Raw genomic sequence first — 20,326 nt, 5'->3', positions numbered from 1 at the left:
GTGATGGCCAGGGCCGAGCGGCCGGGCTCCGAGCCTCCTACCACCCAAGGGTGCCGGTCCAGCTGCCTCTCCACCTGGGTCCGAGGCCGCTGGCGCCGAGGCCACTGAGCCCACCAGCATGGTTGCTGGGGCTGCGGATCCCACGCCCACCTCCAATCCTGATCCCAACCCCTCTCCTGGTCCATGCCCTGACCCTGCTCCTGATCCCACTCCAGCTCCTGTCCCCTTCACTGACCCTTCCCCTCCTCCCCCTGCCTCCTGTGTTTCTGCTGCCTCCGGAGTTGTCTCCTTTCCCCTTGCAGGCTCCAAGGGGGTGGCTTTTGTGTTTGCCTCTCCCAGCCCACCCGGAGCTGCTGTCTTCCCTCCACCGCTGCTCATAGTTCCTGTCCCAGCAGGCCACGGGGCCATTTTGGGGGCCGGGCAGGAGGACAGTCTGCCCAATGCTGGGGGGACTTCCCCTGCGTCCTCTGGAGAAAGGGACTGGGAGGCAGGACTCTGCAGCCTACCAGGGGGCCTGCAGCTTCCGTGATGCCCTGGTGGCCTTTGGGACTGGCCATGGATTGCTGTGGGGCCTGACGGGAGCTGCTAGGACTCCTGGCTGCGAGGATCCCCCCCAGCCCTCCTTATAATGCCTGTCACCTTCACCACCTTGAACACCCGGGGCTGTAGCATGGGTCCCCACAGGTGCTCTCCTTCCTTCGGGAGGGAGGGTACTTGGTGGCATTCCTGCAGGAAATGCATATGGATCCAGCCGCCGAGGCTCAGAGTGCTCAACTAGTACTGGGGCCCTAACTGAGGGAGAATTGGAGCAGCTGAGTAAGCCTGCACGGAGTGGGCCAATGGGGATCAGCTGCTGGGCTCGTTAGCAAGACACTATCAAGGCTTGCAGGAAGGAAGTGCAGGGGGGCAAACAGTCTGAAAGGGAGAAACCACAGCAGGAGGGCAAGTGCCTCTTGGTCAGAGGTTGAAACAGTAAGGCCCCTGAGGCCATTAGGCTGGACTGTGCATCAATAGACGGTGGTGGGTAACAACCTGTAAATAAAGCGTACTGACAGGAGCATGAGGAGAAGTCTGGGAGTGGTTTGTGGGAGCAGAGGACCTGAGCCCTGTGTGAACCTGCTACAATCTGTCATAATAGAGCGATAAGGCTTTTTGTTTGTTTCTGCTTCACCGTGAAGGAAAAATGCTCTCAACAAGGGAAACAAAGTCAGGCTTGAGTTCAGTCTGAGCACTAGCAAAAAGTTCCATAAATAGTGTCTTCCAGCTGAGAACACCATGGTCTGAACATCTGCATTGTCCCTGCAACCATCACTAGAGTATCTGAATGTAGCAGAATCTCAGTCCCTTCTGCTACCTATTGGGAGGAGCTAGTTGTTTCATTGTGAACACATTTCTTTTTGTATTGATGGAATGCCAAGAGGAAGAAGTGAGCTTTGCCTTTAGCTCTGTGAAATGCTGTGGTATATGGTCCCATTGATCTCCACAGCTACGGAATTCTGTTCTCTGGGTCCAGCTGTTAAGAAAGTTCCCTTTCTGTTGTCATGTGTGACCCTCCGGAGGGCAACAGCTTCATGTTTCCAGTGGAATGTTGCTGTCATGGTGACGGAGGGAGGTGTGATCTCTTTAGCAACCGGTCCCTCCGAGCATTTGGCTAGCATAACTGCAACCTTGAAAATGAGTCTGTCTTCAACCAGGGGAGAAGGCATCTCGTGCAGAGAATGGAGCGCTGGAGTGGAGACCTGCGGCAGCATTTTCTGCAAACTTCAGCCTGCCAAGGTAAGTGGGTTTATTCCTAAGTGTAATGAGTTGCAATAATCAAGTCCAGAGGTCACACATGTGTGAGTCACTAGAGCTAGGTCTGTGCCCAATAGAATGGAGACCAGCCTGCTGGCCAGCTGCAGATGGAAAAGGCATTTTTCACAGCTGTGGCTCTCTGGGCAATGAGGAGTCCAGAAGGACCCCAAAGATGCAGACTTTGATTTACCAGTCTGAGTGGATATTATAAAGGAGGCAGCTTCCTGTAGGCGCTTCCCTCTTCCCATAACCATCACTTTCATCATGCCTGGGTTCTGCTTTGAGCTAGTGGCTCTTCGTGCTGGTGCTGATTTTGGCAAGGCAGTGGGAAAGCTGGGAGATGGTGCTGCCTCGTTTTGCTGTCTACATGTTGTTGTGTCATAGGAATTGGAGAACTGAGTGTCATATTACAGTAAGTATGACCTCATAGCCCTTATCTCCCCACCCATGGCTTCATGTAATGGTTGCATGTGGTCGGGGAGAGGCCTGAGGAACTAGGTGGACTGGAGGGGACTCTCTCTGTTCCATTCTGGGGCCAGGAGTGGCAGCCTCATGAACACTTTGGGGAAATTCCTCAGGCAATATAACAGCCTTAACATAGTCACAGACAGTCTCCTTGGGTACTCCAGTCTCTCTTACCATCCAGGCAAGCTTGTCTTTGTGATGGATGGTCCCGTATGTCAAAAATCACATTAGTCAGGTGACTCCCACTCCCAAAGGTCCAGTCACATACGCTAGGTCATGTGCCCCTCAGATCCTATAGTTGTAGCCAATCCTATAATAAACTAACTGAAGCTTTATTAACTAAGACAAAGAAAGGCATTATTTACAAGGTTAAAGTAGGTAAACATACCCACACAAATGATTTACAGTCTTAAGTTCCAAAAGGTGATAGGAGCTGCTCTAATATGCAAGCTGTATGAGTACTCCAGTGCTAACCCAGATCAAACAACTGGGGATCCCTTGCTATGTTAAAAAATCAGAGTTCAAGCAGCATAGAGAGAATTTCTTATTGATGTGGATTTTTATTCCCTTCTCCCAGAGTTCAAGCTGATGGGATGAGTGCTTGTGCGCATCTTCTCTTCATGGGTGTGGGGGAAGCAATCCACAAAGCCTTTTGCCCACTGATGTTCCACAATGGCTTGTCTGGTGTCTATAGGCCTTCTTTTGGTGGAGAGGTGTGGTAAACTATTATTTCCACACTGGTAATGCTTCTCTCCTGACTGGGTTTATAGTTTCAGAGTAAACACTTTTATAGTTACCATGCAAACACGTAATTATTACTTTATAACATAGGATACACACATCATCTGTAAGATTAATGCATGCAGCAACTCATAAGCGTGTCATAAAGTCTAAACATGTTTTTATGAAACTAATACCTGTTTTACCCACACTCACACAGCTGAGCCAGACAGGTTTCCAGCTGTGCATTTCTCAGTGTTCAGTGAGGCCTAAGGCCTGGGCATTAGCAAACACCTAGTCTGCCAATGTCACCGTAACTAGATGGATTTTAATTAAACTAGTGCAAGTTTTTGAATGCAGACCCATACTTAGCCACGGTCACAGAGTAACACAATTAATATATTCATACACTCATAGATTTTAAGGCCAGAAGGGCTCATTGGATCATCTAGTCAGACCTCCTGTTTTTTAAGGGCATTAAATTTCACCCAGTTACCCCCGTACTGACCACAGTCACTTTTGCATTTGGCTATAGCATATCTTCCAGCAAGGCATCCAATCTTTGCAGATATTAAGAGATGGGGAATCTACCACTTCTCTTGGTAGTTTGTTCCAATGGTTAGTCACCATCAGTGCTAAAAACTTGTGTATTTTTTCTAATTTGAATGTCTCTGGCTTCACCTGCCTGCCATTGGTTCTTGTTATGCTTTTCTTCATTACATTGAAGAACCCTTTAGTACCTGGTATTTTCTCCCTGTGAATGTGCTATTATACTTTTCTGCATCATTATATTGATAATTTTAGCATATCCAGCTAGTAATGGGCCTATTCCATTGTTAGGACAATGGTAGCTGTAGATAAACTATCCAACTGGGTGACTGGTGAAATAGGCAGCCTCAAAAATGGGAAAACTGGGAGGATTGGGGATTTGATTGCTTTATCTGAGGGACAATTAAGAGTGACTAATTGTAATATGCCAGGAGGAAGACAGAAGACTTGAGCTGGAAGTTGAGAAGAGTTAGGTGGCCAATATGTTACAGAGAATCTGTTTCATTTGATGGATGCAATTCAAGGCAGAGGAAAATAGAAATTGTATGGTGTCACACCCTCCTAACACTTCCATTCCACTAGCAATGGCAAGTCTCCATCAACTAGTCCCCACCCTCCTTGAGAACATTTGAACTTTTTTCCATGCTGTCCCTTGTGCACTGAATATCCTCCTTGAACTAGTCTGCAAAGCCACTGTAATGCTGGTAGGCCAGGTGCCAGCTCAGATCAAGGTCCATACACCTCAAGTGAACACTATGAAATGCATAACTGGAATCCAGTCTGATTCACCTGTGTTAGTATTGCTCAAAGAAATGCTTGGAAATTACCGTGTGCTTTATTTCCCATATAATCTCTGTAACCCATGCTATAAAGTAGCACTTAAGTGATTGTTCTGTAACTCTCTAAAAATATTTGCTCTGAAATGGTAAATCCAGTCATGAAAGAGACATCACCAAACATGAAATACTGGTTTGCACTCATGAGGACTGGTTAACTCCGGCTTTTCAGGAAGGACTATTGAACCAAAATCAGCAATTGTAAATCATCAAAGAACATAAACATCAGCCTGGGCTCTGGGGATGTGGTGATACAAATCCCTGACTAGAAGGAATTAAGGTCTTTTTATGCTGTTTGGACACTAAGGGGCAAAGTTTCCTAAGCATAAGCAAGAGATTCCCAGGACTAACCTGGGTTAGCCCTAAATGACTTAGAGCTGCTGAAATACACCAGTTCTGTATCACCATCTGAAACCAAAGACTGCACCTCATCTGTGTGCACGTTTACCTGTTTTAACCTTGTACCTAATTCTTTTTTTTTTCTTAGTTAGTTAGTTTACTATAGGACTGGCTACAAGTGTTGTCTTTGGAGTGAGATCTAAGGTGCAAATTGACCTGGGGTAGGTGACTGGTCCTTTGGGACTGAGGGTAACGAATATTTTGTAATCTTTGGTGTAAAGTGGTCATCTATTTCAGAGTTATGCTTGTCTGGGTGGCAAGATAGATTGCAATGCCCCAGGGGACTGCCTGTGAATCCATGTTAAGGCTGTATAGTGCTGGAGGAGTTTACAGTTGTTACTTGGTTGGTGAAATCTAAGTACAGAACTCACAACCAGCTTGGAGTTTGTTGCCCGGCTTCTTAATAGTCTGCCCTGAGGTTAGTGTTCTCACTCGTGAGCCACCCCAGAGAGCATGATGGCCATTACTTCTAGTTCCTTCCAATCCCCCTTCAAATCAAATATTGGACCTCTGTGGCAGAGATCAGGAAGGGAAACGTAAACCAAGGAGGAAGATGGAGGTGACGAAATGTTAAGAGTGCCCATTATACCAGTCAGGATTAACAGTTCTGGGTACAATATGCTGAGTTAAAGCACTCATACATTGAGGCTAACTGAAGGAGGCAGTAAATGGGGAAGAGACCAAAACAGGCAAGGGGACATTTAGACGTCATCTGCTTAGCAGTGATAAGCAAGGCTGAATTTAGATTGGAGCTGGCCAAGTGGGATGAGACAGACAAGAAGGAAGAGGGCAACCACCCCCAGAGAAATGTCATAATTGAAGAGCAGATGGATAGTGAAAAATGAGGTTCGTGAGACTGCAACACACTATGCCAGGTGATGAATAAAGATTTCCTGGTTGATTTACAGCACTGAGGTCAAACAACAGAGGAAAACTAGCAACAGGCACTTGCAGGAAGATGGTAATTAGCCACCTACAGAAGGGATAGTTCATTGCTGTGAAGAGGGTGGAAACCAGACTAAAAGTAATTAAGGTGTTGTTTTGGTGTTATACTTAAATAAAATCCTGCTGTTTCTTTTATAGGAGGACAGGGCAATATGCCACGTTTATTGTGAATATAAAGATTTTAAAAAGCAATTGCTTGCATATTTTTGCACACACACATGCACACAAACAAGGTTTTACAAAGATGAAGTATAGTTACTAGCTTTAGTGTCTTGTGTTAGTTCATTGGCCAGGTGGCTAAGACACGAGGGAGGGAGCAGGGATCTGTCGGTGCACACTGATGTTCCTGGAAGATGATTGTAGAACTAAACTTAAAGTTTTAATTTTTTGGGTGTTTTTATAGGGATAAGCTTTTACGCTATTTTATGGGTTTGGTTTTGTTATGCTGTATTTGTATTTTGGTGTGATTATTTATTTGTGTTTTGGAAGTATGATTATTTTTTATAGTTTATTTTGTTTTTGTTTTTTGAGGTGGATTTTACGGTTATTAGGATGGGTAGTTTTTGGCTATTTGGGTTGTTTTTATTTTTTTGAATATTTGAGGCTGGCGTTTTTTTGTTTTGTTTTTTTTTTAATATATATTTATTTATATTTAAATTTTTTAATATTTAAAATTTGTAATTGGAAGATATACATGGTTTTTTGGAAATAATAGTTTTTTATTTCAAATATTTATTATACAATATTTTTATTTAATATTGAATGTTTTTGTTTTAGAACATTTGCTGATGTTACTTTAAGCAGTGATCTTAAAACGTGTACTTTAACGATAGCAACAGTTTTACAGACTGATTTTTGGTAATTTTATAAACAGGATAATTAATGACTAGATGTTAGTTTTGGACAATTTATTAATAATGAACAGATTACTCGACATACCCAAAATGCAAAGCCTTACAGAAACTACTGTAGTGGTTTGTTATGTATTAAAAGAAGAAGGGTATTTTACATAGAATCAATATAACAGAATTAAGCTTTGGGCCTACATTGGGAAAGATGGTGCTAGGGAGAAGGAAGACTAGAGATGGGGTGGCAGCTGGTGAGGGAGAGTGGATCTAAAGAGAGGTGTCTGAAGAATGGGATATTGCCAGTGGCATGGCTGAGAATGTAATGGAAGACAGAAGGGGACAGTATATAGCTAGTTATTGCTAGATATAAGGGTTGGGAGGTAGGATGAGACACTTGAGAATCAAACTGGCCTGATGTATTAATACCAGAGCACCAAGGCACCAAATCTATAGCAGCAGCAAGTAAGGGGAAATTAAGTACTTTGTGTCTGACCTATGCTCTGCTTCTGTTCTATGGCAGGACAAATAAAGCAGTATGTATGCTGACAGAAAACACATCCAGAAAGCTAACAAAACAGAGGCTAGTCTCCCTTGGTGGTCTGCAAACACCAGTTGTATGGTTCATGCTGGAAGCTGCATGTTTAACACAGAAGACACAAGTCCAGCAGCAGTACCAGAGGAGCACAGCCAAGCTGTAACAATGACATAAATACAAGCGGCAAGGCAAGATTTCTCATTTAAACTGTACTCCAAGAACTCTTTGCACATTCCTTCATCACTGCCAGAGTGAGATGCTTAAAAATAGCCTCAAAACCAAGCCAAAAGTAAGCAGACCAGGCCTCCACACAAATGCATCTTGGCAAGTCTGAGCACTGTATAAATTTACAGTGCTACGTAAATGATTGTTAACAATAATAAATTGGGAGAATGTTTTTTTTCCTATTAGTACTACCCAAGATCAACATTAGGGTTTTATTTTTGTACTAGCAACACTAGAGGTGGGGGAATCCCTAGTACAGCTGTGTTGGGAGTCTGTGGTAGCAAGGAGCATAAGAAAATCATAACTGATCTGCTTTGGATGCTTTCAGCAACATTCTTATGATTTGAGAACCACAAAACAAAATGTTTCCTGTCCTGCTTTATTGAAGGATGGGTGAGACAACTTAGCTTGTTAAGACAGATGAAAACTCAGGCTTTTGTGCATTACAAGTGTCTAGTTTGTTTAAAATGTGTGTATTTTCAAGATTACTTTTGTTTACTAAAATGTTGGTTGGAATCATCTGACCATAGTTGTCAGATTATTTTTTAAAAAGGTGATGTTCTTTTAAAGACCCAATCCTGTGCAATACTAAAACAGAGAAGTGTGGCCATAAAAACTAACACCCTTTCTTAATAGTCACATGCATCACAAAATTATCAGCAGTTGGAAGACAAAGGTGTTTGGTATTTTGCAGCCTTGTTCCAGAAAGAGAAGGACAAACTGTAATTCAGATGAGGGAAGAGTCACTTTATATATAGGAATAACTATAGGGACACACAGAGACATAAAAATGCTGTGAAGAATCCAGCCAGAGCTCTCTTCATGGATTCTAGAACAAATTTGAAGCAAAGGTATCTTAACTTTCCCTTCCTAGTTCAACATGAAATAATGTTAGAACTTGATGATGTTCCTAAATATAGTAGAGGTTAAAGGTCACTTAAATTCTAACTAGATACCTTCTTAAAGAAACTTTTCAGGAAGCTGCCTCGGTACATTGCATGCCCAGTTTTTACTGGTGTCCTTTAAAGAACTATGTGAAAAGTAACCAAAGTTCTGCCTTAATACTAGCAATTAAATTGTAGCTTTCAGTGGTTAAAAGCCAGTCCAATATATTACATTCCAAGATAACCATCTACATAACTCTTCATAACCTTCACTAGAAGCAACGGAACTCTTCACAAACAATTCAAGCACATCATAAATGGTCAGATGTAAACACATGAATAAAGTTACTAGAAGAACCAATTATATATCAAATATATAAATCTTTGTTTAATTTGAATGAAGTAGTCACATCCAAGGCAGGATGTGGGAACTGTGGCTGGAAGCCAGGAGAGGCCAGAGGGGAGCTGTATAAAGACACAGTGATAAGTATAAGAGAGCCAGTGAGCCGGGCGAAGGGGAGGGCAGTACAGAAAGCAGAAAATCCACCATGAACAAGAGGAAAGAACCAGCATGGCAGGACCACAAGGAGGGGGCATGAACAACACTAGAGAGAGGACAGATCCATACGGAGCAGCCTGGGGAATCAGAGACACGCTGTAAGAGAACAAGAGACAGCCACAGAGAATCCTGTTAAGAAGAGAAAGTGGAGCAGCTGGGAGGCTGATGAACTGTGGGAGCTCAGTAATCCCTCCCCCTCCCGGGCACTGTGCTGCCCTGAGACCAGCTGTGAAGGGAGCCTGGGGATTCCTAGCAGCCCCTATGTCCAGAGAGAAGGGGGAAAGTCCAGTGGGCTAACTGCAGCTTGTTCTGCGGGGTCTTTTCTGGTCCAGAACTGAGGCAAGACCTCTGTGAACTGTGCATAACCCCAGGCAAAGGCAACCACCTCACAGCAGACAGGACAGTCCAGAGTTCAAAGCGTGACTGTTGTTAATTTTTCCTCTTTTAATTTCCTTTTTAGTCACCCCTTGACTAAGCAGGGTGGGATGAGGAGCAGTGAGTACTTGTGTGGTGTGTTCACCGCTTGGGAGGTGGGTTTTCTTCATTCACTAAAGCTTACTAGGGAACAACATCTGGTGACCTTTCGAACCAGGACCTCTGTTGTAGGGGAAGATTTTGGGCTGGCCAAAAAAAAAAAAAAAAGCAGGGTGTGGACACTGCTGTGATAGTTTGTGTGGCACTCCAAGTGACACTATAACCTGGTGGGCCGGGCATTACCCTCATGACACTTCTTCTGGAATCATCAAACCGAAAAGCCAATTCCACCACCCCACAGAAGAGACATTGTTTAAAGTGGAGGGTGTTTTTGTATGTCTATATAGAGTAAATAGTTGAGTATGTCTTTTTAGCTGGATGTAGGAAGTAGTATAAAGATTGCTTTAGTATAATGTAAAACTTTTCAACTCTTTAGTATATTATGAAACCTGCTAACAGGCTTTCTCCCAGTTTTAGGCTGTGCCTGAGAAAAAAGGAAATCAGTGTTTATCAAATATACCCTGGGAAAATACCAGAAATTGGTATGCGTAGTTAAGGGCTTGTCTACATGGAGCAGACATGTGGACTAGTTTAAACTTTCTAACATGCCCTGACATGCATCCTACGAGTGGTCACTGATGGCTCCATAGCACATTTTAACACAATGCTGTTTGAAACAGTACTATGGTAAGGTGCACTAGGGAACATTATAGAGACTGCTCATTACAGCATCTATGACTGATGAGTAGTGTTTATAATATACATTACAGGATATACAAAGAGAGAGCATTGAAAACCCCCAATTTCTGGACATCTACATAAAACTCAAAAATTGCGCCCAAAAACCTCTTGAAAATTAAATTAATAATCCCCAAAAATCAGCAGTCCTAGTTATGTCCATTTCTGCCTCATGGAACTGGACTGAAATACTCCAGGAGATAGATATTTACATGTCAGCTCAGTTCACACAGACCACTGTGTGCTCCCAGTATTTAATCTCTACCATCAGCCTGAATTCTTCTGGAACAAGTGCCCTAGAAAGGCAAGGCCGGAGCCAGACGTCTGGGCTCCCACGTGGCTTGAGAATAGCTCATCCCATGTTTCTGTTTTTCCTTGGAAGGCTCTTTGGGCCAGAAGGGGAGCTGCGCCCTGGCAGTGGGAGCAAAGTGTGGCCTTTTGAGATCGGTAATGATAGCACTGTATGATGTGCAGACGCTCAGCTAGGGTTAACCAAGGTAGCTCCCTCGGAGTCCGTGGAGCTACCCAGCTAAGGTTCTGGCCCTATAGGAAGTCATCCCATAGCACTGACATCTTGTGTGACATCATGCTGGAGGGCATCGCTGGGAACACGGATCAGGGGTCACATCCTGTCCTACCTTGGTATGGATAGTTGCCATGCTTTCTCAAGAAGCTGTCACGTTGCAAGCCAAAGGTGGTGAGTGTATTTGAGTGGTGGCTGAAGTGATTACAGTGGGTGGATGTTATAACTTGAGATGATATGAAGTGCCTCACTCGAGTGGTTAATTCCTGGGCTGGGACAGCTTTTAATATCTGCCTTTGATTGAGCACTGGGTCTCCATAGCGCCTAACCGTTGCTGGCATTCCATTTGTGATGTCACTGCCCTAGGGTCAGAGGCCTCTGCTTGCCAGAGGGCGTCGCTGGCTTCACCTTTGCTTGGTGAAAACTAAGTGTTTGGTTTTGAATTCCGTAGGCGACCTAGGACAATGCAACAGCAGATCCTTTAGGCCTGGAGTATGGAGATCGGCAGAATGTAAGTGCCTCTTTGGCTGTTCTCCCTCTGATGAAGCTAAGGGCAAGAAACACAGATTGAAAGAGCGCAAGCATGTGTGGGTGAATCCCAAATGCAAACTGTTAGCCGAAAACAGGTGTGGGGAAAAGTGCAGCCAGAACCTAAGAAGAAGTTTCTGGAGGAGCCAGAAAAGGGGCTGCAACCTGGCGCACTCCAGATAGACGTGCCAGGATTTCCCTGACACCACAAAAGGGGCAGGTATTGGGGAAGGGGGTGAATCACACTAGGTACACGCCCATGCTCAGGGCTCCATGAAGGAGCCACCAGCTGATACCCTCATTGGGCTGTGGGACCAAGGTGGAATACAGGCTAGCCCATCTCAGTTCCTCACCCTCCACAGGTGGTAAGAGGTCCCACCACTTGGTATCGGGGTGGGACATGAGAGTGAAGAAATGGAATGTGTGGCGCATGAACATGTACAGATGTGTCCTTGGTGCAGTTCAGAAATGAACTGGCTGCAGATTGTGTAGCTGGCTTGGGGTGGTCAGAGGAGGCGGCCAGGGGGTTTGCAGGGCAGGGGCTTGATAAAAAGATGTGGAGAACTAGGGGTAAGGGGCAGGTGGGGAGCACCCTTCCACAGGAGCCACTCAAGGAAGGCTCAAGAGGTAAGGCTGCTCTCACCTCTTGGTATACAAGCCGGGGGGCTTGAGAGCCCCATGCTGAGAAGGAGGTACCATGACGAGAGGGAAAGGCAATTTGGAAGCTACCTCACTATAGTCCCCAGTGTTCAGGCTCAGTCCTGGGGTCTCATGAGTAGCTGTGATGTCCCCCAGTAGAGAGGGTAATTGGGTTGCAGCCTTAAACCCAATCCTAGAGTGCTCTGGGGACCCAGTAGACAAGGCATAGTGGTGTACCCTCACTAGATAGATTGGGGAAAAGAAGTCCCCTGGAGTTACTAGTGTCCCACCGTTTCCCACAGGCAGGGAACCATGCCCTGCCTATTCCTCTGGTTAACGCCGAGGGTGATGAGAGATGGGTTGCTTCTTATCCCACTGAGATAATTGGGTCTAGACTGGAAAGGAAAAACAGGCCAGGTTTTGCAAGCAGTGTAAAAAAAGGGCAACAGAAAAAGAGCAGCATTATATTCTCCATTATACAAATGCAATGAGATTACTGTTAAACTTTATCTCAAATTATCAGAAACAATAAATAAAAATGTAAGATAAACAATGAGGAAGAAAAACTGCCCATGTCTTTAAACAGCAACAATGATTTGAGAATATGTTGCTGTTTGCCATCAGATTAAAAATGTGCTGTAGAGATTAATATCGATTTTTTTTTTTCCCCACCGCTGCTCTATTTGTATTCAAAATACGTTGTTACTCCAGCTTTGACAGACAGCTTTATAGACATGACAAATTACAGCAATTTGAATACAGGAGCTGGTTGTAAGGTTGACACCACTGCTGCTTAGAGCCCTAACCCTACCAGTTGAAGGTAATGTGGAAGCACTGGATGTTGTTCTGGAGCATAATAAAGCAGGCTGAAAGTCTCAAGTTCTTACAAAAGTAGCTGCATTGCTCAAATACGTAACCTATTTTGCAGTGGCATGGAGGATAGATGCAAATTAAGCATCCTCACTGGATAGCTCCTGCAATCTTCAGGGCTTTGGGTTATGGAGTTAGGAGCATATTTTTAAAGGTATTTGAGTGCTTAAAGATGCAGGTAGGTACCTAGTGGGATTTTCAAAAGTGCCTAGGCATCTAACTCCATAGGTATCTGAATCTCCAGGTGCTTAAATAGCTTTAAAAATCTGGCCTTTAGAGCCAGTGCTCTCTGGGGTGAAGAGCCAAATGCCAGAAGGGCTTTTGCAATGATGAATAAATTATATATTATTTATCTCTGTCTTTTTTTTAGATTCATGCACTATCGCCTGTTTCCTCAAGGGAATTGTTCCAAAATTGCTCTCACCTCTTCCCCATCATTGTTGTTTGACTTATACTATTTATTAACAATTGAAGCCTTACAATCTCAATAAACTACTTCATTTTTGTGTAGCTTAATTAGACCTTCACAGAGATCTCCAGCTTTTATTTACTTGAAGGAACTATTAGTGAATAGTAACAGGGTACTACTACATATCTTTATAAGGAACTCTGGTCTGGACAGTAATTAACACTGCAGGATAGAAAAGGAAGTCAATCTGAACCACAGACATAGCTATTTCTCATGTACTGGCTGTCTTACTTTGATGGTTGTGGTAAGGCAAGTCATCCTATTGCACTGGGTCTGCACTTAAGTAAATGTCTGTCTCTGGTTACTGTTCTCTTTAATTATTTCTGCAGCACTCTTCTTACAATTGTATTAAGCTGAGCTGTGTTTTAATGGTTATTTTGACTGATTATTGAAATATAGAACTGTGCATCAAGATTGCTACTGCCCCAATGGAGAAATGCTTAGAAAGGAAGCACATTTCCGCAACAGAGAGCTGCTGTAATTAAGAATAGTGCTGAACACTACTAACAGGGGTCAGAATATATTTTACAGGGTTGTTTAAAACAAACATTTTTACTTTGTTGGGATAGAAAATGCATATAGAGAGCACTGTACAGAACCACATTGGTTGTCTGTACTATTTTTTTGAAATATGCTGCAGAATTCATTCCCTGCTGCACCATTGTTCTCCAGAATCTAAACTCTCATTTAAAAAACAAACGTATTTTTGTTCCATATTGTTGCCAAAAGAAACTTCTAGACATGAACAGAGTATAAATACATGCATTGTTTCTCTTCCCAATGTCTAAAACAAGATCAATATATGTCTTTAACTTCAAAAGGGCATTAACTTTGAACAGAACCAAACCCAGAACTGATCCCTGTGGGACCCCACTTGATATGTCCTTCCAACTCGACTGTGAACCACTGATAACTACTCTCTGGGAATGGTTTTCCAACCAATTATGTACCCACCTTAGCTCCATCTAGGTTGTATCTCCCGAATTTGTTTATGAGAAGGTCATGCGAGACAAAAGCCTTACTAAAATCATGATATACCACATCTACTGCTTCCCCCCATCCACAAGGCTTGTTACCCTGTCAAAGAACGCCATTAAGTTGGTTTGACATGATTTGTTTTTGACAAATCCATGCTGACTGTTACTTATCTGAAAATTGATTGCTTAATTATTTGCTCCATTATCTTTCGGGTACTGAAGTTAAGCTGATAGCTCTGAATTCCCTGGGTTGTCCTTATTTCTCTTTTTACAGATTGGCACTATATATTTCCCTTTTCCAGTCCTCTGGAATCTCTCCCATTTTCTATGACTTTTAGAAGATGATTGCTAATGGCTCAGATATCTCCTCTATCAGCTCCTTGAGTATTCTAGGATGTATTTCATCAGGCCCTGGTGACTTCAATTTTTGGACCTGTAACTCACCAGGATCTGCAGCATTTGGGTTTGCTGCCTGAGAAGGCCCACTATATCCTGGTGTATCTCCCTCTCCTTTTCCTGCTGGGATTCCTGAGCCTTTCTCCTGTCCATTCTTTCCTTCTTCACGCCATCTGCCATATTGGTTCCCCCGCCAGACTCTTTGTTTGCCGTCTGATGCAGCACTGGCTTGTAGGATCTTGCTGACCATCCTGGTCCTTTTCTTTCTCCTCCACATCAGGATTGAGCGTTCTGCAGGTGTGGAGGAGGCAATCCTCAAGGCTGCCGCAGCAGCAGATGCTGATAAAAACAGACAGATGTATCATTGGATTCAGTCACACTGGAAAGGAAAAGATAAGTTTCAAAACTTCCTTCCCTTATTCCTATAAAAGCTTTTAATAAGACATGCTTATTGAGACTTCCACTTTGAAGCACCTTGGCAAAGCACTATTCCCCAGCCATGCCTGCAAGGAGTGAGGGAGGAGTTCTGGTTGTGTGAAACAATACAAATTCAGTCTATATTCCATGGGTACAAATACAATGCAAGGGCACTGAACATTGCCACTATTTTCCAGAGGTGGTGTTGGTTTTAGCTGATATCTTATTTGTGAGGGCAACAAAGGCACAAAGATGCTACTAGCATCCCAAAGTCACCTGCACCTGTATGCTACTAGCCTGTTTACTGCAATGGTGCCAACCAAACTCCTTGTAGAGTGACATGGAAAAGTGTCTTACCCCAGAGAAAGAAATGACAGCCATCTCTAGAAACCTTCAGGAGAAGATTACAGGGTATTTCCATGAAAGTCTCATTGAGCTCTCAAGAGGATACAAGGGACATCCCTCTGTGTACAAGCAAACTGCTCTGCATGCTCTGTCCCCTGCCTAACCCAATAGGGGAATGAAAAGCACATGTCAACTCTGCTTGTTTGTTCTACTGCCATCTCTTCTTGTATGAGTAAAACAATGAAAAGTTGATAACTTTTTTTTGTTAACTTAGGGATGGGCTGGGTTCCATCTTTAAATTTAGTAAGGAATAGTAAGGAAAAATGCATGCACACACTTACCTGAGTTCCCTTCCCCTTCACTGTCCTTGCCTGGTGGGACTGGCTAGACTGCTGGAGTCTCGAACAGGTCATGACTCATAAACTGGTTGGAGCCCCCTGCCACCTCTTGCCCCTGCTTCTTCTTTTCCTCCTTCCTGTTGTTCACACAGGGTCTCTGTTGTGGGCTCCTCCGAAGTATACACAATGGTCTGCAGGGTGCTGGTGAGGTCTCCGCCAAGTACGGCATGCAGCTTGTTGTAGAAGGAGCAGGTCTGAGGATCAGCACTACATCAAGTGTTGTGATCCCTGGCCTCGTGGTACGTCTGGTGCAGTTCCTTCACTTTACTGTAGCTCTGCTGCTTATCCCTGTCAGACCCCTGTGCCTGCATCCCCTGTGCAATCTGTTCATATATGTCCATTTTTTTACAGCTCGTCTATAGCTATTCTTGCACAGCTACTTCTCCCCATAGGCCCAGGAGATCCAGTACATCCAATACTCCAGATAGGAGTGTATCTAGTACTTGTAGCTGGTATGGTCGGTTTATCAGTTGCACACAACAAAGGAGCACTGCTAGGTGTGTTTGCCAAGCTGGGCAATCAGGACAAGGCATTTCAAAAATACATGGAGGGTTTTTAAGGCATGGGAGGGTGGCTTCCAGTCTCTGTGACCACTGGGCAGTACAGTTCACAATGGTGACCAGAGTGGTCACTGCCAGAGAGAATGGGATGTTGTGGGACAGCTGCTGGAGGACTGTTAGGGTTGATACAGGCACCACAGTGTCTACATTGCGTTGACCTCAGTTGGTGGCCATGGCTCCACATCGTTCTGGGAGCTGGTTTTATTACACCACTGTAACAGGGTGCTTATGTTGGTGTGATGGGACTCCTAGGTTACAACCTGGAACTGTGGGACTGCTGTGTCCTCTTAAACTCTCCAGCGTGGGCTGTCTCTCACAATGCTATAACAGTTACAAGTAGCAAACCCCTCCAGATGCTGTTATCACTTATCATGTGGAGACCCACACCCAGTGAAATTGCTTGAAGGCTCCCCGATCCACTCATGAATCACAGAGAGTCTTACAAAGCACCAGACAGTCACCCCAGCCCCCAGTCTTGCACCCCAGAAATATACCATCTTACACTACTCAAAATTCCCTTAGACAGTGCAAACTTATTAATTAGTTTGCCACTCCGACAAAGGGTAGTGGACGTGCAACAGCCCTTAACCTGAGCTGAGATTCTCTAAGCACTTCAAGCAAAAACATACTGTTTTAGGTAATAAATCTGTTTTATGTCTTAACTACAGAAAGAGAGATTTTAAGTGATTATAAGTGGTAGGCATAGAGATCAAAGCTGGGTACATAAGAAATAAAAATAAATTCACAATCTAAATTCTACAGATTAAGCAAGATTTGCATCAAGCAGTTTCTCACCCTAATAGATGTTCACTCCGTCACAAGCCCATTAAGAAGAATCCACTCTCCCAGAAAATCCTCAAAGAGAGCAGGCAGCTTACAGTTCTTAATATACAGGCTGTATCCCCTCTCAGCCTGGGACCAATCTCCCCAGTTCATAGTCTTTGTCTTCCAAAGGATCTTGCAGGTGTTGAGATGGGGGAGAAGAGAGGCCAAGTGATCATGTCACTGTCCCTCTTTTATACTTTCTTCCAGCTGCTAGAAAGATCCTTGCTGTGACGTGGGGGTTAGGCCACCTCCATTGCATACATGCTCTCTCTGAGGATTCTCTGGGAGAGTGGATTCTTCTTGATGGGCTTGTGACGGAGTGAACAAGCCCTGCACTGGACTAGCAGGGGTTAATCCCACTCTGTGGGCAGAGGAGGACATGCTCCACTGGCTCTATTGGGCATGCTTCACCTGCAGCCTCAGTACAAAAGAGAGAACAGCCCAGCTCAGTTGAGGTGGACTGCTGAAGAGAGAAGATGCCCCTTGCAGAGGCCTGCTCAGGCACTGCCAGAGCCCTAGACTGAGGAGGCCGAGGATGCCGCAACCCACATGGGCGTCCCACTGTGCGAAGGAGCCCCAGAGGGAATGGAGGTGCTGGGAGCTGCACCAGCTGATGACCCCAGAGAGCTGGGACAGTGTTCCTCATTGCAAGGCCCGGGAGCCAGTGGCAGCTCCCATCAGCCATAAGTGTGGCTCCCTGACTCAATGTTTATATCCCAATTTATTTTATTTTTAACATTAGAATACGTACCGAGCCTATCAAAGTCCGCCTTCTTTACATGTCACATTGACCACACGGTATGATGTGCACCAATAAGTACATCCAAGAATATCCGCTGTATAATAACTGTAATATTACCATAGCAACCAACTGTTAATTTAGTAGTTGATGTGGTTCTCACATTGGCAAAAAACCTTCCAAGTAGCCCCCGCTTGAGAAATAGTGAAGATCACTGGGATAGGAAGTAGCCCAAGGGACTTAAACATTGCTATGATGGGAGAATCAGGGAACTGGTCAGCGTGTTTCGGGAGGATCCCCACTGACTCAGTGGTGAGTACCCCTGCCACTGTCAGGGCCCTGGGCTGGGGCTCAGGGGAGCAGGGAGGGCCTGAGCCTCCCTACCCCAGGTACCACAAACCCCTATGTGGTGATCCACTTCCCCAATGTGCCAATAGGCCACATTATCCCACAGAGGTGGGTGACTATTGACTCTGGCCGCTAGCCCATGCTGCCCTGACCACCCTATTGACTCTAGCCCCTGGGCCATGTTGCCCTGAAGCATAGGGTGAAGAGTTAGACCTAAACGGGGGAACACAATGCACCTTTCCCCACCCCAAAAGTGGGGTGGGGTGTACAAGCTCCGTGACACGGCCATCAATGTCTGTTTGGCCAGCAATAGTTGCTCCTTTGCTTCATTGAAAGGCCAGCTGTGGATTTTCCCCACTCGCCACATATTTTAGTACCAAACATATAGCAATACTTCATAAATTCACATACAGTGATAGTACATACAATCCAATCAGATAGCAATGTTCAGTGGATCAAGACTTTTAAAATGATACCTTACTAGGCATACTTTGTACAAAACATATCATAATCATATCATGATGCTGAATATGGGGGCTCCTGGGTGCTATTCTGAGGTACAGAATGTCACAACCAGAGACAAATTTGAGTGTAGACATGCACAAATAGGCTGATGCAAGGTGACTTACATTGACCTAATTTTGTAGTGTAGGCCAGGCCTGAAGTGTTTTATGCCTCTTTTGCTTCAGTCTCCACTAAGAAGATAAACTGTGATCAGATACTTAACACAATTAATATTAACAACAAGGAGGAAGGTATGCAAGCCAAAATAGGGAAAGGACAGGTTAAAGCACATTGTAGATAAGTTAGATGCATTCAAGTCAGCAGGGCCTGATGAATTTCACCCTAGGGTACTTAAAGCACTAGCTGAAGCAATCTTGGAACGGTTAATGATTATCTTTGAGAATTCAAGGAGGATGGGTGAGGTCTCAGAGGACTTGAAAAGAACAAATATAGTACCTGTTTTTAAAAAGGGGAACGAAGAGGACCTGGGGGAATCATACATTAGCCAGTCTAACCTCAACACCTGGAAAGATTCTACAACTTATTAAACAATGAATTTGTAAGCACCTACAGAATGAAAATTATAAGTAGCCAACATGGATTTGTCAAGCACAAATTATGCCAAACCAACCTAATTTCTTTCTTTGACAGGGTTACTAGCCTTGTGGATGGGCAGAAGCTGTATGTATTATATATCTTAATTTTTAGCCATGCTTTTGACATAGTCCCACGTGATAGTCTCGTAAGCAACGTAGGGAAATGTGGCCTAGATTAAATGACCATAAGGCGGGTGCACAACTGGTTGAAAGATCATACTCAGAGTAGTTATCAATAGTTTGCTGGCAAACTGGGGAGAAGTACATAGTATGGTCCTGCAGGAATCTCTCCTGGGTTCGGGACTATGCAATTTTTTCATTGATGACTTAGATAACGAAGTGGTGAGTATGCTTATAAACTTTGCGGATGACACCAACCTGGAGTTGGTCTGAAATCAACAAGATGAAATTCAGTAAAGACAAGTGCAAAGTATTACACTCAGAAAGAAAAACCTCAAATGCACAACTACAAAGTGGGGAATAATGAGTTAGATGGTAGTACTGCTGAAAAGAAAATCCAATATGAGTCGACAATGTGATGCAGTTGCTAAAAAGTCTAATATCATTCTAGGGTTTATTAACGGGAGTGTCATATGTAAGACGGGAGAGGTAACTGTCTTACTTTACTTAGTACTGGTGAGACCTCAGCTGGAGTACTGTGTTCTGTTTCGGGCACCACCCTTTAAGATGTTGATAAAATGAAGAGTTCAGAAGAGAACAACAAAAATGATAAAAGGTTTAGAAAACCTTACTTATGAAGAAAGGTTAATAAAACTGGGCATGTTTAATCTTGAGAAAAGAAGACTGAGGGGGGACCTGATAAGGCTTTAGATATGTGAAAGGCTATTTTATAAAGGATTGTGATCAACTGATCTCCATGCCCACTGAAGGTAAAACAAGAAGTTTTTATATGTCCCTGGACTCAACAGGCTGGGTCAAACAGCACTTTCCAGCTGCCACCCTTATATGCCATAGGTTCAGCACGTCACTATCCCCACTTTCACTCTACAATTATTCTGGTAGTAACCCTCTTAATGAGCAAACTCCACAGGATTTTTGGGCGTTACAGGGATCTTTGGCTTAGGTAAAAGAAGCATTGCTGCAGAGCAAGATAGGAAAGCTGAGAACACAAAGGAGTAAATGAAGTTTGGAAAGAGTCTGGCAACCAGCTTGATTATAAAAGTCATTTTATTGGCAAGTATATAGAGTAATAGCCATACA

General features: G+C 44.0%; 1 long non-coding RNA gene across 1 annotated transcript; it reads left to right on the top strand.

Annotated features, from left to right (window-relative positions):
* Positions 1–914: 914 nt before the first annotated feature.
* Positions 915–8,334, top strand: LOC137166096 (uncharacterized). The gene is made up of 2 exons (XR_010923559.1): positions 915–1,776; positions 7,077–8,334. It is a non-coding gene; the product is annotated as an uncharacterized lncRNA (long non-coding RNA).
* The last annotated feature ends 11,992 nt before the right edge of the window (positions 8,335–20,326 follow it).

Source organism: Emydura macquarii, unplaced genomic scaffold (assembly GCF_026122565.2).
Source record: "Emydura macquarii macquarii isolate MOO-44397 ecotype Brisbane River unplaced genomic scaffold, CSIRO-AGI_Emac_v2 contig_2795, whole genome shotgun sequence".
NCBI classification, from domain to species: domain Eukaryota; kingdom Metazoa; phylum Chordata; order Testudines; family Chelidae; genus Emydura; species Emydura macquarii.
Note: the sequence above shows the minus strand (reverse complement) of the source record. Positions and strands in the feature narration are given on the sequence as shown.